Source organism: Desmodus rotundus, chromosome 6, assembly GCF_022682495.2.
Source record: "Desmodus rotundus isolate HL8 chromosome 6, HLdesRot8A.1, whole genome shotgun sequence".
Lineage (NCBI taxonomy): Eukaryota > Metazoa > Chordata > Mammalia > Chiroptera > Phyllostomidae > Desmodus > Desmodus rotundus.
The window spans coordinates 104,644,626-104,663,734 of NC_071392.1; the positions used below are offsets into that span (position 1 = coordinate 104,644,626).

Consider the following 19,109-nt stretch of genomic DNA (forward strand, 5'->3'; position numbering starts at 1 on the left):
GGAGCCACAATGGCCTGGTTTTGAGTGGAGATTCTTTGCAGAGTGCCTTTATTCTCAGAGCCACCAGAGGGCAGCAGAAGTCTGTCATAGACCATTTCTGGGTAAGAGAAGGGGGGGGGGGGCGGTGTTGACCCTACAAAAAACATTATTCTAGAAGCCTAGTTACAAACTGATTGCTGAGTTCCTCCCAGCTTTCCCAAGCCCCTTCGGGAAAACGTTACATAGCTGGACCTATACTCCAGGTTTCTACTGAATTGCACGTAATAAATCAGGACCTAATGTAATGCTCTTCCTTGGCGTATGATGTGGAATGCTTCTGTGGTTTTGGTAACATTTATCTTGGGAACATTAACCATCATGTTGTGTCAATGTATCATGTACAAAACCACAGAGCAAATTCTTTTTGGAGCTCAAGGTCAGGAAAAAGTTTCTCTCATAATGTGCTAATGAAAATGGGCAGGGAAATCACTTATTGGGCATCCCCAATGTTGCCAGGCACTGTGATTGGTGCTTTCTGGAGCTGATGTTTTCTTTTTGCCTTGGCTACCTGGAAGCCAAGAGCTTCGGTTTTGGAGCGAGGCCTGGGTTTGACTCTAGATGCTTCTGCTGCTTATTAGCCCCATGCAAAATGAGTGAGGACAACTTTCTTACATTGCCCACCTCAGAGGACTGCTGGGAAGAGTGAATATGTAAAGAAAGCACCTAGCACAGAACCGGACAGAGAACGTACACCCGACAAATGTTAGCTAGTGGTAGTTATTCAGCTCTTCTGACGCAGTTCATTGCCTCCTGCTTCCCACTTTTATTACTTGTCTCTGCTCTTTTTGTTGGCTTAATGATGTTCAGTTTTGTGTCTTTTGTTTTACAGAGTTCAGTTTCTCAGACCCTGTTTGGAAGAAGGTGAGGTATGCATAACTGAGAGGTTAGTACCAGTGGAGTTCCTGGGCAGAAAGAAACATGTAGAATATCACTCTTGAATAGAAATACGTGAATCACAGGTGTGATTTCAAATTTTCTAGTAGCCATGTTACAATAGCAGAAAGCTTGGTGCTTTCTCAGAAAATTATACGTGGAATTACCATATGACCCAGCAATCCCACTCTCAGGCATATATATACCTGAAGGAATTGAAAACAGGTGTTCAAACAAAAACTTACACACAGATTTTTCGCTCAGCCACGCTGAAGTCGTGTGGTCAGTCTGTTTGGACGCCAAGACCCGCAGGGGGGCCTTGGCGTCCACTGTGTTGGGCGCCGGAGGCAGAGCGGGGTTCGTGGTGGAGGTCCGGGCTTGCCCTGCCTTGCTCGGCAGATGAAGTGCAGCTTTTCTTCTCTGATGCAAAATTCAAAATGGGGCTCAAGGTATTCGTTTCATCTACACCAGAGAAGGCAGACCGAGTGGCGAGGTTTTCTTGCAGTTGAATCGGAAGAGGACATCAAACTGGCCCTGAAGAAAAGACAGAGAGACTATGGAGCACAGATACGTTGAAATATTCAAGTCAAACAACGCTGAAATGGACTGGGTGTTGAAGCGCACTGGTCCAAATAGCCCTGACACCGCCGCCGCCGGCTTTGTGCCGCTCAGAGGACTCCCCTTTGCATGTAGCAAGGAAGAAATTATTCCGTTCTTCTCAGGGTTGGAAGTCGTGCCAAATGGGATATCGTTGCCAGTGGGTAGACGTCCAGGGCTGTAGTACGGGGGAGGCCTTCGTGCAGTTTGCTTCACAGGAAGTAGCTGAAAAGGCTCTAAAGGAACACAAGGAAAGAACAGGGCATAGGTATATCAAAATCTTTAAGAGCCGTCGAGCTGAAGTTAGAACTCATTATAATCCACCACGAAAGCTAACGGCCATGCGGCGGCCAGGTCCCCGTGGCAGAGCTGGTGCTGGCAGAGGGCATGACAGCACTGGCAGGGGATGAGGATGATTTGCAGGGATGAGGCGTGGTGGTGAAGGTGGAGGTTATGGAGGCTGTGATGTTCACAATGGCCATAACGATGGCTATAGTTTTGGGTCAGATAGATTTAGAAGCGACCTCAGTTACTGTTTTTCAGGAATGTCTGACCACAGACACGGGCACCGTGGCTCTCCTGTCCAGGGCACAACTGGGCGTTGTGTGCACATCTGGGGTTTACCTTACAGAGCTCCTGAGAATGACATTTATAACATTTCTCGCCACTCAACCCTGTGAGAGTACATACTGAAACTGGTCCTGATGGCAGCGTAACTGGAGAAGCAGATGTCGAGTTTGCAGCTCATGAAGGTGCTGTGGCAGCTATGTTGAAAGACACAGCAAATGTGCAACACAGATACGTAGAACTGTTCTTGAATTCTGCAGCAGGAGCAAGCGGTGGTGCATCCGGTAGCCAAAAGACGGGAGGCGTGGGCTCGTCACACCAGTCCAGTTACGGTGGCCCAGCCAGCCAGCAGCCGAGCAGTGGTCGTGGAGGCGGCTACAGCGGCCAGAATAGCATGAACAGATACGACCAAGTTTTACAGGAAAACTCCAGTGATTTTCAATCAAACGTTGCACAGGCAGCCAAGGAGCAATGAACAGCAGCTACGACAGTGCCAGAAACCGTGCATCTGTGGGAATAAACAGAATGGGAGGGATGTCTGGCAGTATGAGTGGTGGATGGAGAATGTAATCGATCCTCGTACTACTTTAATGAAAAAAAAAAGTTTAACAGTTTTACAATACCAGTTTGTGATGTATGCTTTCAGTGGAAATGAGGGTTGTTTTAAAGACTTAAGGTTCAGTATTTTTGAACACAAATGTCATCTGGGATGTAACAACTAAGTTAGTAAACTATAACTGTTAAACAATTTTTAGCTTCTCTCAGGTTAGTTCTATTGTAGGATGTACTTAAGCAGTGAGCATATTTAGGTTAACGCAGTTGAATTAGTTTAAATGTTTCTCTTATACCACGTTGCCCTGAACACTGTTTGGAAGCATGTTGGAAGACACGCTTTTTTGGTAGAATTCAATATAGGAGCTGTCTATACAATTAAAAGTGAAACATTTGGCATGTTTGTTAATTCTGGTTTTCATTTGATAACTTCTAAGCCACGTAAGGTTAAGCTTTTTGTTTGTTTGTTTAAGCTAATGGAGAAAATTTGAGACGTAATACCAATACTTCAGGATTTTGGTCTTGGTGTTTGTATGAAATTCCGAGGCCTTGATTTAAGTCTTTCATTGCATTGTGAGTTCCTTTTAGGTGTATTGTGCTAAGGGAAACTTGTCAAATAAATCTTCCTTAAAAAAACAACTTACTAATGTTCATAGAATCACTATCTGCAATAGCCAAAAAATGGAAGCAACCCAAATGTCTATCAGCAGATAAATGGATGAACAAAAGGTAGCGTATGCATTCAGTGGGACACTATTCAGCCATAAGACAAAGGAAGTACTGATACATAGTTACATCACAGACGAACCTTGAAAACATTGTGCTAAGTGAAAGGAACCAGACACAAAAGGCCACCTAATGTATGATTCCATCCATATGAAATATCTGGGGCAGGTAAATCCAAACACATTGCGGATGATACAATGTAGAGACTTAGGATTGTCATCCTCCTCTGAAGCCTGTTGCATTTTCTTCCAGCGGGCAGTGACATTATTGCCAGGTCCCCTTGCATTTGTGAAGATTTGGCCTTATGTTTGTAAAGGCAGATGTGACTGAATAATCCCCTAGTTCTGGGACGGATGCTTCAGTCCTGAACATTGTCTGCCCTCCTAAGCCAAGGTTCTTCCAGGCTTTCAATGTAAAGCCGAAGTGTTTATCAAGTCCCTCTAGCGGTCAGGGTTCAGACTTGAACATCGTAGAAATCTCTGTTCGGTTTTCCAGCTTCCCTGATATTGCTCACCATGGACCCTTGGGGTCTCACGCACACAGGAGAGTCTGAGGGGTCATCCAAGGATCGGGGAGATGTTTATAGAAAGATTTTGGAGATTTCCCTTTGTGATTCTCTCCTCCCTGGATTTCCCGCTCAGTAGGTGGCTGCTCCGTCCTGATACTACAGTCCCCTGACTGCTCAGGACCCTAGGCTGTGGCCTTCCGCTTGGCCTTTATCTGCCACGTGCGGGTGGGATTCGGGACAGTCCTCGGTGGAAGAGCTTTTTTTTTTTTAATTTATTTACTTTTAGAGAGGGGGAATGGAGGGAGAAAGAGAGGGAGAGAAACATCAAGGTGTGGTTGCCTCTCATGTGGCCCCCACTGGGGGACGTGGCCTGCAACCCAGGCATGTGTCCTGCCTGACTGGGAACTGAACTGGCGACCCTTTGATTCGCAGCCTGCGCTCATTCCACTGAGCTACGCCAGCCAGGGCGCAGTTTTTTTTTTAAACTACACTTTTGTCAAGATGTGATCATCACTATCTGTAGCACAGTTCATTCAGTGTACACTCTTCTGCCGTTATCAGAACAAGAATTCCCGAATGGTCTCTTAAAAACATTTCTCTCCTTTTGAAACCCTGCATTCTTATCCATCTCTGTTGAAATAAAATCGGACCTCTTTCCCTGACATGTGAAGTGCTGCGTGACCTGGGTCCTGCGAACGTCTCTGTCCTCACTGTGCCCGCAGGCCTGTGGGGCACATTCAATTCTTGGACGACCTCGTGCTCTATGGCGCCTCAAGGTCTGCACATCTGTTCCCGTGAGGGGAGTTCCAGTGCCCCTGTGCCCCATTATGCTTCGGATGTCAGCTCAAACCTTACTTCCTCTGGAAACTAGTTACGAATCTGTGGGTGGACTGAGCTCCCCTCATCCACCTGCTGACGTCCCCGTGTGTCTTTTATGTAGAATGTGTATCACAGCCTGTGATCAGGTGCCTGGGTGGTTACTGTGCTGTCCGCCTCCTGTGCAGACTGTCAGCTCCATGAGGACAGGGCGGCATCTGGCTTGTAGCACATGCTCGGTGACCGTGCTGAAGGAATGAAGAAGGAGGAAACACGGCTTCGTGCGTGAGAAATGTTCCCAGCTGAGTGTCTGGGTGCTAAGACATGAATGAAGCCCTGAGACACCACAAGACCCACGTCAAATCGCCTTCCGTGTCAGCCCTTCTGCTCCAGGACGTGTACCGTGTCACAGCTGGACGAGGTGGCCCTGCCGGTCACTTTCCCCTCCCCAAGCCCAGGCACTCCTAAAAAGATAAGAGAAGTCGAGACAACAGCACAGTGTGGGAAACTAATAATATGGGACCAGACTTGGGGGACTTGGATAGTGGGTGGAATTTGGATTTTTAACCACAAACACTGCGCGTCCTGCCTGGGTCCAGGGCCTGAAAAAATATACATGCTGCTTGAGGATCATTGTTCTGGCAACTGCAGGTAGAATTACGGAGGTTTGGAAGCAGTCAGGTCATGGGTGAATCTGATAAGGAGACCTGGCAGGGTAGGGCTGGTGCCAGGCTGCTGAACATGGACATGACGAGGAGGGAGTGAGCCATCAGACCCAGTGACGGCCAGACTTAGGAAGGGTTGGGGGTGCTGTCCTAATCTGTTTTGTGTTTTTTCCTGCTACAGGAGATGGAAGAGGGCGGGGCTAGGTGGGGAAGAGATCCGAGTCCTTGCGATGATTCAGGGTCTCTCCTTCTCTACCTCACTCTCGGGCTCTTCTCTGCATCCAGGTATGCAGGCAAAACGCAGAGTATCTCTTCAGTGACAGCCAGACTTGTGCCACCTTCCAGGACCGGCTCCACTGTGGGGCCCTTGGAACCGGCAACTGAACCATCGCAAACCACTTCTGATTTTCGAGTGAACGTTCCCCCTGTCAGTGTCTGCGGTGATCAGGCACGACCACTTGGGGAGGAGACCGGAGTCAGGACCGTAATGTTTTCATCCTGTCTCTGGGCTGCATCCTGGGACCTTGTTTTCCCTTTGCTCCCTTTTATCAGTGACTGTCACCTGCAAATACCTCACCGGAATGTAGTGTGAAACCCGTTTGGGTTTCTTGTAGGGTCGTGGCCTGTGTTACTTCTTTTAGGTAGAAGCTTCATGTAGGAGGGTCTGTAGTTCTGGGGGGAAAGCCTGCAAACTCCATGGGGCTCTGTGCCCCTTCACTGATGTTTGTGGGTGCTTGTGTAAAGTGCCGCAGACAGCACACACGTGCCTTTTTCTTAGAGGCACATTCAGGGCTGAGTGGGAAGGAAACTGGGGCGATCACTCAAGTGCCCAGAAGAACCCTGAAAACCTGAAGCTAATTGGATCTGGGGTAGTTGTTGTCTCCAACTCTTTGTCTCCAGAAAGCTCATTACTTACAGTAATTCTTTGGAATTTTAGAATATAGCCCCGAAACACTTTTCAAGGACATTACTTGAGACTTCTTTATATATATCCCTGTGTTTCCCAAGAGTCAGAGGGAGGAAAACCTTCAGAATTCCCAGATGGGCAGCAGGTGGGTAATCTCCATGGTGTCGGGGCCAGAACAGTTTTGTCTGCAGTCAGAATGCTCTGGGATACTAGACTCTGACTCGATGCCCAGCAGCTACCTTCCTGTCTCATGTGTCCTGATTTATGTATTTGCATGGGAGTAATTCCTGGGCGAGGTACTAGAAGGACATCTCTAACCTATGCTTTCTCCCAGTTCCCAAGACTCGTCCAAGGCTGTGCCCATCGTCCAGCAGCAGGGGTTGCCGTTGTTGGGGCCGAGCTCGAAGGCTCACGTGGGGGCCTACCCGGGGCTGCAGTTCCTCCTGGTGTTTATGCCTTGAGGATACTGGCCTCGGCTGCTCACATCACCGTGCGGCCTTACCTGCGCGGCCAGGCACCTGATGAGAACTAGGAATAAGGCGTTCAGGGCAAAGGGGAGTGACCCCTCATGCTCGGACTGTAGAGGTTCGGCTTGCTTCCAGACTTGTGGCTCCGGATGTAAAGTCACAGTGTCTATATTACGGGCACCTGGGGCACTGGAGACATTTCCCTAGAATAGGAGCAGTGTTGGGGATTGAATGCTGATTGATTTGGGGCAGATGAAATAATTTGATGATGATGATTTTAGTGCCACCTACATGGAACTTCCATGGGGTCAGTGACAAAATACAGAAACACGTTGTATTTCATCAGGCCTCGCCGAGGAGATATCAACATTGATTGCCTTTATACAGACTCATGATGTGGTGGGCAGGGGTGGTGCCTTCAGAGAGGTTCCTTGTGGTTTGTGTTGGAAGAATCCAGGACGGGAGAGATGAAGGGATTTAGACCAGTGCTGACCCACAGGGATTTCTCAGTTAACATTTTAGGGATGTAATCAGCATGAGAGGCTAATCCAGGCAAAGAAATGAACAAGAATTTTAAATTAAAAAAAAAACACAAACCTCTGACAAATAGGTCCATTTATTGACTCAGAACAATTTCGATGTAATTTTTCATAAAGAATAGTCCTTCTTCCTTGTTTCTTCCCTCTGTCATATTAAGCATTCGGTCTTCCATCACCCCTGTCCCTGTTAATAAATGAATGAATGTAGTGACGACTGCTACCCTCACTGGGAGGCTCAGCGGGGCCTTTCCCTCTGGCGGAACCTCTGAGCTGCCTTTAGTGAGAACATACTAACAGCCCTCCCGATCCGTGCATCTACTCAGAGACATTAGTGGGCACACACAGTGCTACACTGAGGGTATGCAAGTCAACAAAGTGATGTCTCCGCTCCTGAGCGGAAGGCTGTGGCTTCCCCATTCACTACGCTCACTGAAGCGAGAGACTTGACTTCCCCTGCTGTCCTGCCTCTCACCGCTGCCCGTTCAACTGCGCCACCAGAAGGGGCTGGACAGCACTGCAGAGACCTGAGGCCCCCAGTGGTGGTAGGGAAGCGCTGGCCAGGTCTCAATCCACACATCCTTTTGTGAGCGAACTTGAAAAATCATTAGCCTCTCTGGGTTTCAGTCTTCACAATTTCAAAAGAGTTTTGTTGGACTAAAGGACCCGAGGCATTGACATTTGTGCCTATGACTGACTGTCCCCAACTCAGGTATAATTTCTGGCCCCCTTGCTCAATTTCCCCTGGCCTTTCGCTTGCTTTTTTCCTGGCAAACCCATGGTTCCTGATATTTGGTGTCATTGGAGGTAGGGCGAGGAGCTGAGAGACTTACTTTTCAGGAATGCAAAAATATTCACAGAGATATTTATGTTTGAAGTTGTTTCTGTTGCCCGAGCAGCCGGAGAAGACGAAGGGCTCGCACAAAAACGTCAAGGTGTTGTAGTAGAATCTGGTCAGGACCAAGTTACAGGTGCCATACAGAGGAGGGTAGTTGCAGATTTCTGTGCGTGAGAATTCCACGGTCAGGTTTTCCTTCCCTCTGCCCGGCTGGCATTCTTTCCCTCGTGGATTCAGACTACCCACACTCAGCAACCCACGGAAGCTACCTGACGCTTCAGCAGAGGAAGAGTTCCTGGGGCATAAGTTTCGCTGTCTATGTGATACCAGGGGAGTGAGTCTAGACTATGGCCGGAGCTGGTGACCCGGATGCAGTCGGAGGACCACACGTAGCTCTATTACCTTAGCTACAGAAGCAAGAAAGCCCCAGGTTGTCCTCTGTCCATCACAGCACCCTTTCTTCATATTCAATATATTCCATGTCCCGCCCTGGCCAGGTGGCTCAGTTGGCTGAGTGCCATCCCGCACACCACAAGGTTGCAGGTTTGATTTCCCGTCGGGGCACATACCTCGATGTTGGGTTCGGTCCCCCATCAGGGTGCATTCAGGAGGCAACCAATCGATTTCTCTCTCACATTGATGTCTCTCTCTCTCTCTCATCAATAAACATCCTCAGGTGAGGATGTAAACCTTTCCTGACTCTGCGCATGCTTTTCCATGCCACTGGAAGTGAATCTCATCTGCTCGCTCTCCCAAGGACACAGGTCAGAGCCCCCGCTTTCACTCCCACAGAATCCGGGCAAGCACACAAGCTAAAAGGGACTTTGACCCTCTGCACATATTCCTGATGGATAGGCTTGAAATGCCTAGTCTGGCAAAGGAGCTTTCTTTCCTCCACCAGAGCCCGTGTCCTCTCCCATCCAGCCCCCCTGCTTGGCTGCCCAGCTGGACTCACCTGGCCTGACTGAGACCATGAAGGACAGGTGGTTAGGTCAGGAGCAATGATGACCATATTGGAGACAAAGAAAGAGTTCGTGTCAGTCTTCTTGACGTCCATCCACAGCCCTTATCCTTAACTGGGCATTTGCCTCGTTACCCTAAGTCTTTCATACATGTCCATTATAACTTGAACGGAGCACATTAATTTAAGTAAGTAGAATGAGGGGTGTGATATAACAGTCCTTACCTCCGTGTTAAATAGAATTGAAACTCCTCTAATACACACACATACACACACACACACACACCAGTAAAGAAATGTTCCAGACACCCCTGACATCAATCTAACTTTTGTAACCCCACTCCTCTTCCATCAAAATCCCATGGGAAAGACTTAAGTCAGTTCCACTTTCTGTCTTTCTGCTTTTCCAATCCATAATAGATGGAACTCAGTGTAAGTCCTGGAATCAGATGCTCTAGAGCCATACGGGTTGAGATAGAAGCAGAACTTGACTCCTTCTCATCGGCAGCAACATCGCCTAGGCTGCCCAGACCTCCTCGGCCTCCACACTGTCCTCCTGGGTTGCCCTTCCTATTGGGCCTTACCTCCGAGATGTCCGCTTTCGCACAAATCCTGTTTGAGCTTTTCAGGGAAGAAGATACCTGCAAGTGTGTGGAGGGGCATGGAAAAGATGAGGAGCAACATGAAAGAGGGGGTCAATTCTGGCTTCATGGTGTTGCCGATGGCAGCGGGACAGCCCTAGACTGAGCTGAAGTTATATCTTGGGGGCCGAGCTCATTCTCTTGGGAGGAGTTGAACCCATACCTCTGATTGCATTTCCCCAGGGCCCAAGCATGAGCAGGGCTCCATCCAGAATCAACCAAGGGGCCAGGACACATTGTACTTGGGTGCCCAACCACGTAGCTTGCAAGGTCACGGTTAGTCAGCGCTCCATGGCTGAACCTCAGCCTCCCCCTCTCTCTTCCAGATCTAGAGATCGTGATTATTCGCGATGGCTCAGGATCTTAGCATGTCTATGAAAAACACTTGCAAATAACTTATCATCAGTGTTTTAATATACAGGGTGGGGCAAAAGCAGGTTTACAGTTGTTTGTATGGAAATTAACACAATAATTAGGAAATAATACAAGAATAAGCTCTATGTTTTGTGTACTCACCATTGCAAACCTACTTTGGTCCCACCCTGTATAAATGCAAAAATCTGAAAGGAAGTTAACATAGTCCTGAACCTCAGAAACTGGAACAAAACCAGCAAAATAAATATAAAGAAAGTAGACCGAAGAGATTGATGAACTTAGTAATTGGAATTAATGAATAAGAGAAACACTAAAATTGCTAAATAAAATGAAAGTTTGTACTGTAAAAACACCATTAAAATAGACAAAATTTTGGTAGGAATGGCTAAGAAAAATAGAGAAGAAGTGAATACCTCCCAAAACAGAAACAGACTCCTAGACACAGAGGACAAACCGATGGGCACCAGAGGGGAGGGAGGTCGGGGGCTGGGTGGAGAAGGTGCAGGGATGAAGAAGTACAAACGGGTAGTTACAGAACAGTCACGGGGTGTAAGCACAGCACAGGGAATATGGTCAGTCATATTGTAATAACCATGTGTGGTGTCGGATGGGTGCTGGGCTTGTTGGGGGGATCACTTCATAAATTACATAAATGTGTAACCACTATGCTGTACACCTGAAACTAATACATTTAATAAAATAGCATTAAATCTCAGCTCTCACTAACAAATAAAAAAAGAAACAAACATCTTCTATAATACGAATGTGAAAAGGATAGAACTCAAACATAGAGGAGATGAAAAACTTACTAGAAAATAGTTTGTAAAAGACTAAAAAACTCCACAAAGTGAAATTACTCAAATTAACTCAATACATAGCAGAATGCCCGAGTTCATTAATAAACATGCATGAAATTTAAATATATGCTGATTTTACTGGTGAGATGATTACACCTGTAAGTTCTATCAAACATTCGTGGACAATTTTCTGTCTTTCAAACTCTTCTAGAAAAAAATTTAAATTACAGAAAAAACAAAAAGCTCTCTATTGCCATCACTTTCGGTATTGAATTAGAGAAAGTAAAGACAGTCACTTCTGTCCGTCCTTCTGTCACTCTTCGCCTGTCTTCCCCGTGAGCTCAGAGACCTGTGTCCAGGTGTCAGTACCCTTGGCCTCTCTGAATGCTACAATCACCCTTTCGATGGTAAATTACGTGTTAGTCATCTACTACCCTTGTTTCTCAAGGTGGGAAAAATTCAACCAGTATATTTTACATAGGAGATGGAAGGCCCGGTAATTCATTAAGTGGGCTTCACTAAGAGAGCTGCTAACTTAGTTTAAAAATAACAAGGTCATAATTGAAATCATCCTATGCGGATGGATCTGGGATGTGCTTTTAATCCTTAACATTGTATTGCTGAACTTTTAAAATAGCTACATGGATTATATCAATGTATCATAACTTATTTAACTTTCTTTCATATTAAAAGTCAGTTAGATTGTTTTTGATAGATAATTACAAATAATGCTGTAGTGAAGATTGTTGTGCATGGATTTTTATGTGCAATTATTTATATGGTGTAAATTTTTAGAGGTGGGCTTCTGGGCCAAAAGTATCATTATAAAATTTAGCAGGTATTACCCAATTCATCACCGCCTCACCAATCCTGGTTTTTATTTTTGTTTTTGCTTTTATAAATCTAATGAGTGAAACGTGGCAGGCCATCCTTTTAAATTACATTTTCCTGACTATCAGTGGGGGGGGTGTCAGAATATTTTAGCATGGTTATTGACATTTTGAATTTGTGAATTACCTGTTCTTAAATGTTGGTTATTTTTATCTTAAGATATCATTTTTCCCTTAATGATTTACAAGATACTTTATACATGATGAGTCTTAATAGTAATATTTGCTGCAAATGTTTTCTTCTGGGGTATTACTTGCCTTCTCATACTAGTGTGGTTTCTTCGAGTACTTTTAATATTTATACAATTATATACATGTATTTGTATAATTAAATATGTCATTCATAAACACACAAACAAGTTCAGGGGCTTTTGAGTTTACTGTCTGTCTTAGAAAGCTCTCCATCACTCTAAATTAGCAAAGTGGTTTCTTACATTTTATTCTATAAGTTTATCATTTATCATTCTCTAAGTTTTTACATTTACAACTTCCATATATTTAAAATTTATTTTTGTACGTAATGTGGGGTAAGGATTTAATTTGACTATTGTATCAAATGAATAGCAAGTTATATTATCATTTAGTGAAGAATATATCAAAATTTCCTTTGACTTGAAATGCTAACTTCATCATGTTCTTAATTATACTTGGACCTATTTCTGGATTTTCTATTTGGTTTATCTGTGAATGTTTCTGTTCCTGGTGTTTATTCCTCATTGTTGGGCAGGTGGAAAGGAGTGTAGACGTGCCTCACTCCAGTGGTTCCAACGGAGTTCACATGCTCGTTTTACCTGCTAACCAGCCCAGCTCCCGATAAGAGGAATTAGCAGAAGTTAGCATAACTGAATGGGAGAGGACCTAGGCTAAGGCTATGACGAGTTGACTAAATATCTCCCAGGATGCTGGACACCTCGATGTTCTGCACGAAGTGTCTCTGCTGTCATATGTAAATATGGCAGAGAATGTCCTGCACCCCACGTCTCTAGGGGAGAGAAAGTGCGTTGTTCTATTTCAGTGGAAGGCACAGAGCGTAAAGCTTTAGATGAAAGAGATGTGAGGTGGAAAACCTTGAGGGTCATTAACTTTCCTTTAGTCATTTATTTTTCTGCTCTTGCCTCTTCTGCTCTGTCTGGTAGAAAACTAATAATTCTGGAGAAATGCTCGAGGCACCCCTGTGCCCAGTGGCAGAGCATTAAGAGAGCAAGCCGTCTGCACTGGGCCAGGCAATCTCCTGGCCCGCACAGTTCACTCCTCGCTCTGCCTCTTTTCACTGTGTTGTCACCGACTTCTCAATCCACTCTTATGGCCCCAGTGGAAATTCTCTTGGAAAAGCAGAAAAAGAAAGGTTATGTTTTCATCTGAAATGAGTGAATCTGACCACAGGGTGGTTATGCTTAATGCTTCACTGAAGGGACTCTGACGCCCCAGAGCATGTATTTATACGTCATCCTAATCATCATCCTAATCGTCATCCTAATTGCCATCCTAATTGCCATCCTAATTGTCATCCTAATCGGTCAGCTTTCACAGAAGTTAGAGAACAAGACACGGAAGTTAGAGAGCCTGAAAGATGGAAAGGTTAAAGCCTACCCAGAAGTCCCACGGTGAGCTCGTGTTTCTTCTGTCTCCAACGTTCATTCGGGTTACCCGATGTATAAAGAGACTAGTTAAACGGAGCTCCTGGCCAAAGATGGGGAACGTGGGATATATTTGCAGGGGGGATCTTATTAAAACTGGCTGCAGCCTCGTATGGTGTAGCACACATATCTTACCTATTGTCCCTTGCTTGTGTTGGAAAATTTAACAAAATTCCCTCTTTCCAATTTTACCTGCTGTTTTATGTAAGATAGGTTGGTTGGTGTAGAAACTGCCTATTTCATACACTGGCTGGAGAATTTACTAGCGGGATTCAGTCAGTGCTAACAGAGAAGGGAGTTCATCTGTGAGACCCTACCCCTGAAGCTAGTTGAGGCAGTAAGTGGGACTTTTAATTGAATCTTTTTGGTTCGTGGGTGAATGCTTTTGGCTCTGTTAATCAACAGCCTTTAAAAGGTTTAAAAATGGAAAACAAGTTAAAGAGTCAAGGGGTGAAATGTAGTGAATATTTTTGGTTTTGTGGGCTCAGCATTATTTCCTCCATCTGGTAATAGCACCTCCCTCACCCCCTTTTTTTGCAGAACTCTCCCTCCATGGACTGAACTCCCAGCGCTGGTTCCCTTTCTCTGCTCTACGTGTAGGCAGGAGCCAGTCCTAGGTGGGAGGACTGGCGGCGGGTGTACGTGAGTGGGCATCCGGGAGTCCAGGCCATCAGTGTTCAGGGCTCTTGATTTTTACTTTGGGCAAGTCTTAATTTTAACTTCAGATTGGTGCCAGAATATTTTCTTTTTGCTAAGGAAATCAATGATTATTTTGTATTTGGACACTATAAACGAAAAAGAGTTACACAATTCCACCTTGTCTGCATAGATTACCCCAATTCTGTTACATAATATGAGTCCTCATTTCCATATGATTAATAATATACATTCTATGTGGCAACAAATCTAAGTAACCTCAATATGGATACAGGTGGAACGTTAGTTTTGAAAAAGGTTAGACTTATATTTTAAAACCTCTGATAACCTTTACATTTTTTTTGCATATTTATAATCAGGATTCTGTTCCCCATTGATAAGGTAATTACCATACATTTGCTTAGTTTCCCTGTTGTGCTAGGTCATGCTTTGTTAGAGGGAGCTGAATGAGTCAGGATTCCTTTTTTTAAGTCCTTCCTAATGCAATTGTATGAAGGGCTTGAAACCTGATTTAATAGTCAATGGGTAGAGGCTAAGTGTCTGTGAATGACTGGAGTACATTCTCAACCACGTAGAAAAAGGTCAGGGCCAGAGACTGGAGTAAAAGGAAACTGAAGGTTCCGGTTCTGTGTTTCCAACGGGGTCAACATCTTTGCTTCTGACGGCCAGCTCCCTCGTCCCTGTTCCGACAAGGCTCAGCGGTGGCCGGGCTGACTGGGAGAGGCCTTAGGCGATGATGGAGGAATAAGTATGTTCCGGAGTGCTGGATGCTGTGTGGTCTCCCCTTGAGCATTCAGAAGAAAGGCTGCCTGATAACACTATTATTTGAATGTTGGGCTCCTTAAGTTCCTGTAGGGTCCTGTGGGAGCGTGGGAGTGACTGTTCCCGACTGAAGGTTTCCAGGGAGACGAGATGAGATGTTCCGTTCCAGCATGTGGGGTTGAAGACATTGGGTGAAAATGTTACAGGGTGGGAAACAGTGAGGACCATTAATTTCCTGCTTGGGTGAAAGCCTAGGAAAGAAAGACGCTTGAGAAAAACTTGGAATACCTAGTGAACCCTTTAACAGTCCATCCAAACAAGGAAGAAATACGCATGAGACCAGGCGGGAGGGAGAAGGCCCCAAAGGCACAAGTGAATTTTATGAGCGGGCAAATGATACTCTCAGCCTATGAAAGACAGGGTCTGGCGCAAATAATATGCCCACTTTTTTAATTACAAAATCTTTTATTTACAAAATTATAAGCATGTAATTCTGTAACATAACAATATCACACTCAAGCACACCGCATGACATTTTAGGTGAAATGTTCAAATTAAAAGTACACATTATTCCACCCATGCTATTACCCGACCGACCACACTCAAGCAGGCGTTCCTTCTGCCAGACCCTGTATGTTGTTGTGTTGTATTGCTGTAGACCTGAATCCACACTCACGGCTTCTTCCCAAATCCCTGAAGACCAGTTGCCTAAAGGTGAAACAATTATCTGGTTCGCACAATCCTCCTGTGACACGTGTCAGGACCAATTGGAAATGAACTGCGTCGACATGTACAGCTCCATGGTCCTCAGGGGCAGTGGGGAGAGGACGTTTTCCCAGTGGGCGGAGCCCGAGGAGATGTCTGTCCTTGTCTCTCAGCCTGCGCGGCAGGGGTAGTGGAATGAGTAAGATCAGAAAATCGGTGAGAACTGGCGTTAGAGAAGGGAAACATGAACGGAACTCCTATTACAACACGTAATCGTGGAATGGCAGTAATCATTTGTTGAATAAATGGACCCACAACATGAGACTATTCGTGTTCATTAAGGATCCTCAATATAGAAGATACTCCTAATGATCAAATGAACCAGATACGGCACTCGGTAAATGTCACCATCTTCGTGCTTAAGCAGCCCACCAGACTCATGCTAACCCTAACCACAGTCTTAGACATGGAAGCTGCGCACAAGTTTAACCTCAGATTTCCAACTTGTAAGTGTTCTGTTTGCTGTGGCATCAATTAATTACCATTCTATAGCAGGTCCCCATAGTAGATCATTTGGGACATTTGTTACATGTGTAGTGTTATAATGAACCTAAGCTTTAAAAAAATTGTGATACAATACATATAACATAAATTTTACCATTTTAACCACTTTGAATTGTACAGTGTAGTGAATTAAGTACATTTACATTGCTGTGCAAACATCACCACTATCCAACTCTAGCACTTTTTCATCACTCCATTACGCTTGCTTTTTTTGTCCATTCTATCTTTGTCCGTACCAACCTTAATGGACTTACTAAATGCCCTGTAAGTCATCTTAGTAAATAGTATTACATTGACCCTAACCATTTTGGAAGTTTACTTCCCAGCACAAAAAGAAGGAAACTACATGAATGCCTGTATATTCACTTACCTTGTTTTCCCGTCTGTAGAGCCATCTCGTTTTGCTCAAAGCTCCCTTCTACACTTCTGTAACAGGGTGCAGCAAGGGCTGCCCCCTCCCAAAGAGGGATTTGTAATGGGGTCCAGAACTCAGGGTGTCCAGGAAATATTAAAAGTGTGGGATGTCCTCACCCCCACAAATCTGAGCTGGGGGATGGGACACATAGAGCAGGGCCATTGAGAGTTGTTTTGCATAGCAACAGTTTTTCAAATAACCTTAGGAATGGTCATTTAACATATCTAAACTTTTAACCAGTTTTATGGATAAGTTAAATAGCTGTGGCCATGCTTTGAGCCAGGGAGATGGGAGTTACTCCACCCAGGAGGTAATTGGGAGGTAGCACCCCCTGGTTACAGCGCCTGTGCCTGCGCCTGCGTGAGAGCTTGGAGATGATTCGCTCCACACCATGGGGCCACACCTGCCCAGATTTACTATGGCAGCCCAGAAAAGCTGTAAAAATACGGGAATGCTGGCAGGTGTATCCAATTGTGGGAGGAGTTGGAAATGGGGATGCAGAAGAAGACTGGGCTGGGATTTAAACCCCAGAGTGGCAGCCATGCAAGGGGACCACGTGGCTTTGGCAAGAAAGGGAGAACCACATGGTCTTGGTAGGGGGAACCACGTGGCTTTGGGTGCTCCCTTTGCCATGGAGCTTAGGAAGCCAGAGAGCAAGATGAAGCAGCGATGCAGAGCTCTCTCTTAGCAGTTGGGAAGAATGCAGGAGAGACGTTGTGGGAAGGAAGGGGGTGAAAGGACTCTCACTGGTGGGCCATGAGAAGGTGCCACTCGGGTTTGGATTGAGAACTGGAGATCCTGGCGACACAGCTGATGGCTCTGGGAACCAAGGGAGGCCTGCCAGCCAAGCACAGATTACTGGGAAGAACTGGGAGCTACCTGAGCCACAGATTTCTATTCCTTTTCCTGAGATACAGTACCCTGGACTGGGCAGAGATGGGAAGGAAGAACTGTGTGTGTTTAAGGGACTTTGGGATTTTAATGAAGACATTGTCATTACTCTTAAGTCTGTATAACTTCTGAATAAATAATTCCTTTCCTTTTCACCAGTCTCTGACATGGAGAGCTATAATTCCCTGGCAGTGGACAAGGCAGATGTAGTACAGGGGCACCCTGGGAGAAGGGGGTCCATCTGGTAATTTGTGCCCCACCCTGGGTCCCTTCGGTAACACTTCCACCCTACCTTATGGAATTTATCTTAGCCTCTTATGCCCTTCTCTTTCCCTTCAACCCCAGGGGTTTGTAGATGGCCTTCTGTCGGCCTGGACTTTTCTTCCCTTAGCTTACCAGCCCTCGGCGTCATCCACCAGGTTCTGGCTCAGTTGTCATTTCTTCTGTGAACCTTTCTGTGGCTTCCCTGATGAGGTCACACCCTCTTTTCTATATTCTTACACCATTGTGTACCTGTCATTGTTAACACTTATGAAAGTTGTCCTTTTATTTATTTATATATTGCTTAATTAATTGTATCTGATTAATTAGACAGTTGCTTTAAAATCTTTGTCTAGCAGATCTGCCCTCAGATCTTTGTCAGGGACAATTTCTGTTGATTTATTATCTTTATTTTATTTACTTTTGTATCCCTTTGTATGCCTTGTAATTTTTTTTTCTGTGGATGAATGTTGGACATTTAAATGTGATAATGGTGGCAGTTCTGGAAATCAGATTTTCTCCCTTCACCTGGTGTATGCTGTTTTATTTCATTATTATTTTTGTGAGTTTCTTTGCATAGCAGCCTGAAATGTAAACTTAAGGTCTCACATCTTTTCTGAGTCTTTTTCTGGAGATGCGTGGTTATTTTGTAACTTTCCTCATATAGGCAGTTTTCGAATGTCCCAGTCTTTGACATCTAGCTCCCAGAAGGAGAAAAGGAGAAAAATGAAAAAAGAGAGGGGAAAAGGAGCACTGGCCTTTTAAATTCTTGGAAGTTACTTTAGCCTGAGGAGGAGGGGCTTGCCACTATAAGGGGAGGTGCTTCTTTGTGGGCACTCTGTGATTGGAAGCAGCAACCACTGATCAGAGCCCAGGATCCTTTTCGCCCATCCTGGACACCCCAACCTGCTGCTCCAGGAACACGTGCACAGGTGTTCGCCCTGTGGCCGGGGGTGGGAAGGGTGTAGCTGCTACTGCGCTAGAGCAAGACTGACCAAATTAACTGTGGTCACTGCCCAGTCTTCTCCTGGAACTTGCAAGCCTTTGATGGCATCCGGAGCTCTGAAACAGTTATGCCAGATAGATTCTGTCAGTGTCATTGCTGTCTACATGGGGGACAGATTTCTGGGGCTTCCTCCTCTGCCACCTCCCCCTACCCTAATTCTTATATTTAAAAATTTAAAATTCTTTTCTGATGTTTTCTGAGGGCTTCTCAACTTCCTCTTCTACCACCACTAATTCATACTTTGGCTGTATCCTTTATATTTACCTCAGTTATTATGTGATTAGGTAATCTACTATATTTTCCAAACTCTGTATTTTTTTGGTTCTTCTATGTTAATATAGGCTCCCGTTTTTATATACCAAAGTCCACTCTAATAATCTGGTTGAGAATGTTATGCCTATTCATTTCTCTCTTTAATAAATTCTGGGTTACTTCATATCAGTTATTTAGCTTGTC

At 45.2% G+C, this 19,109-nt stretch overlaps 1 pseudogene; it reads left to right on the top strand.

The window, feature by feature from the left end:
- Positions 1-1,317: 1,317 nt before the first annotated feature.
- Positions 1,318-2,646, top strand: LOC112304224 (heterogeneous nuclear ribonucleoprotein H-like; annotated as a pseudogene).
- Positions 2,647-19,109: the final 16,463 nt, after the last annotated feature.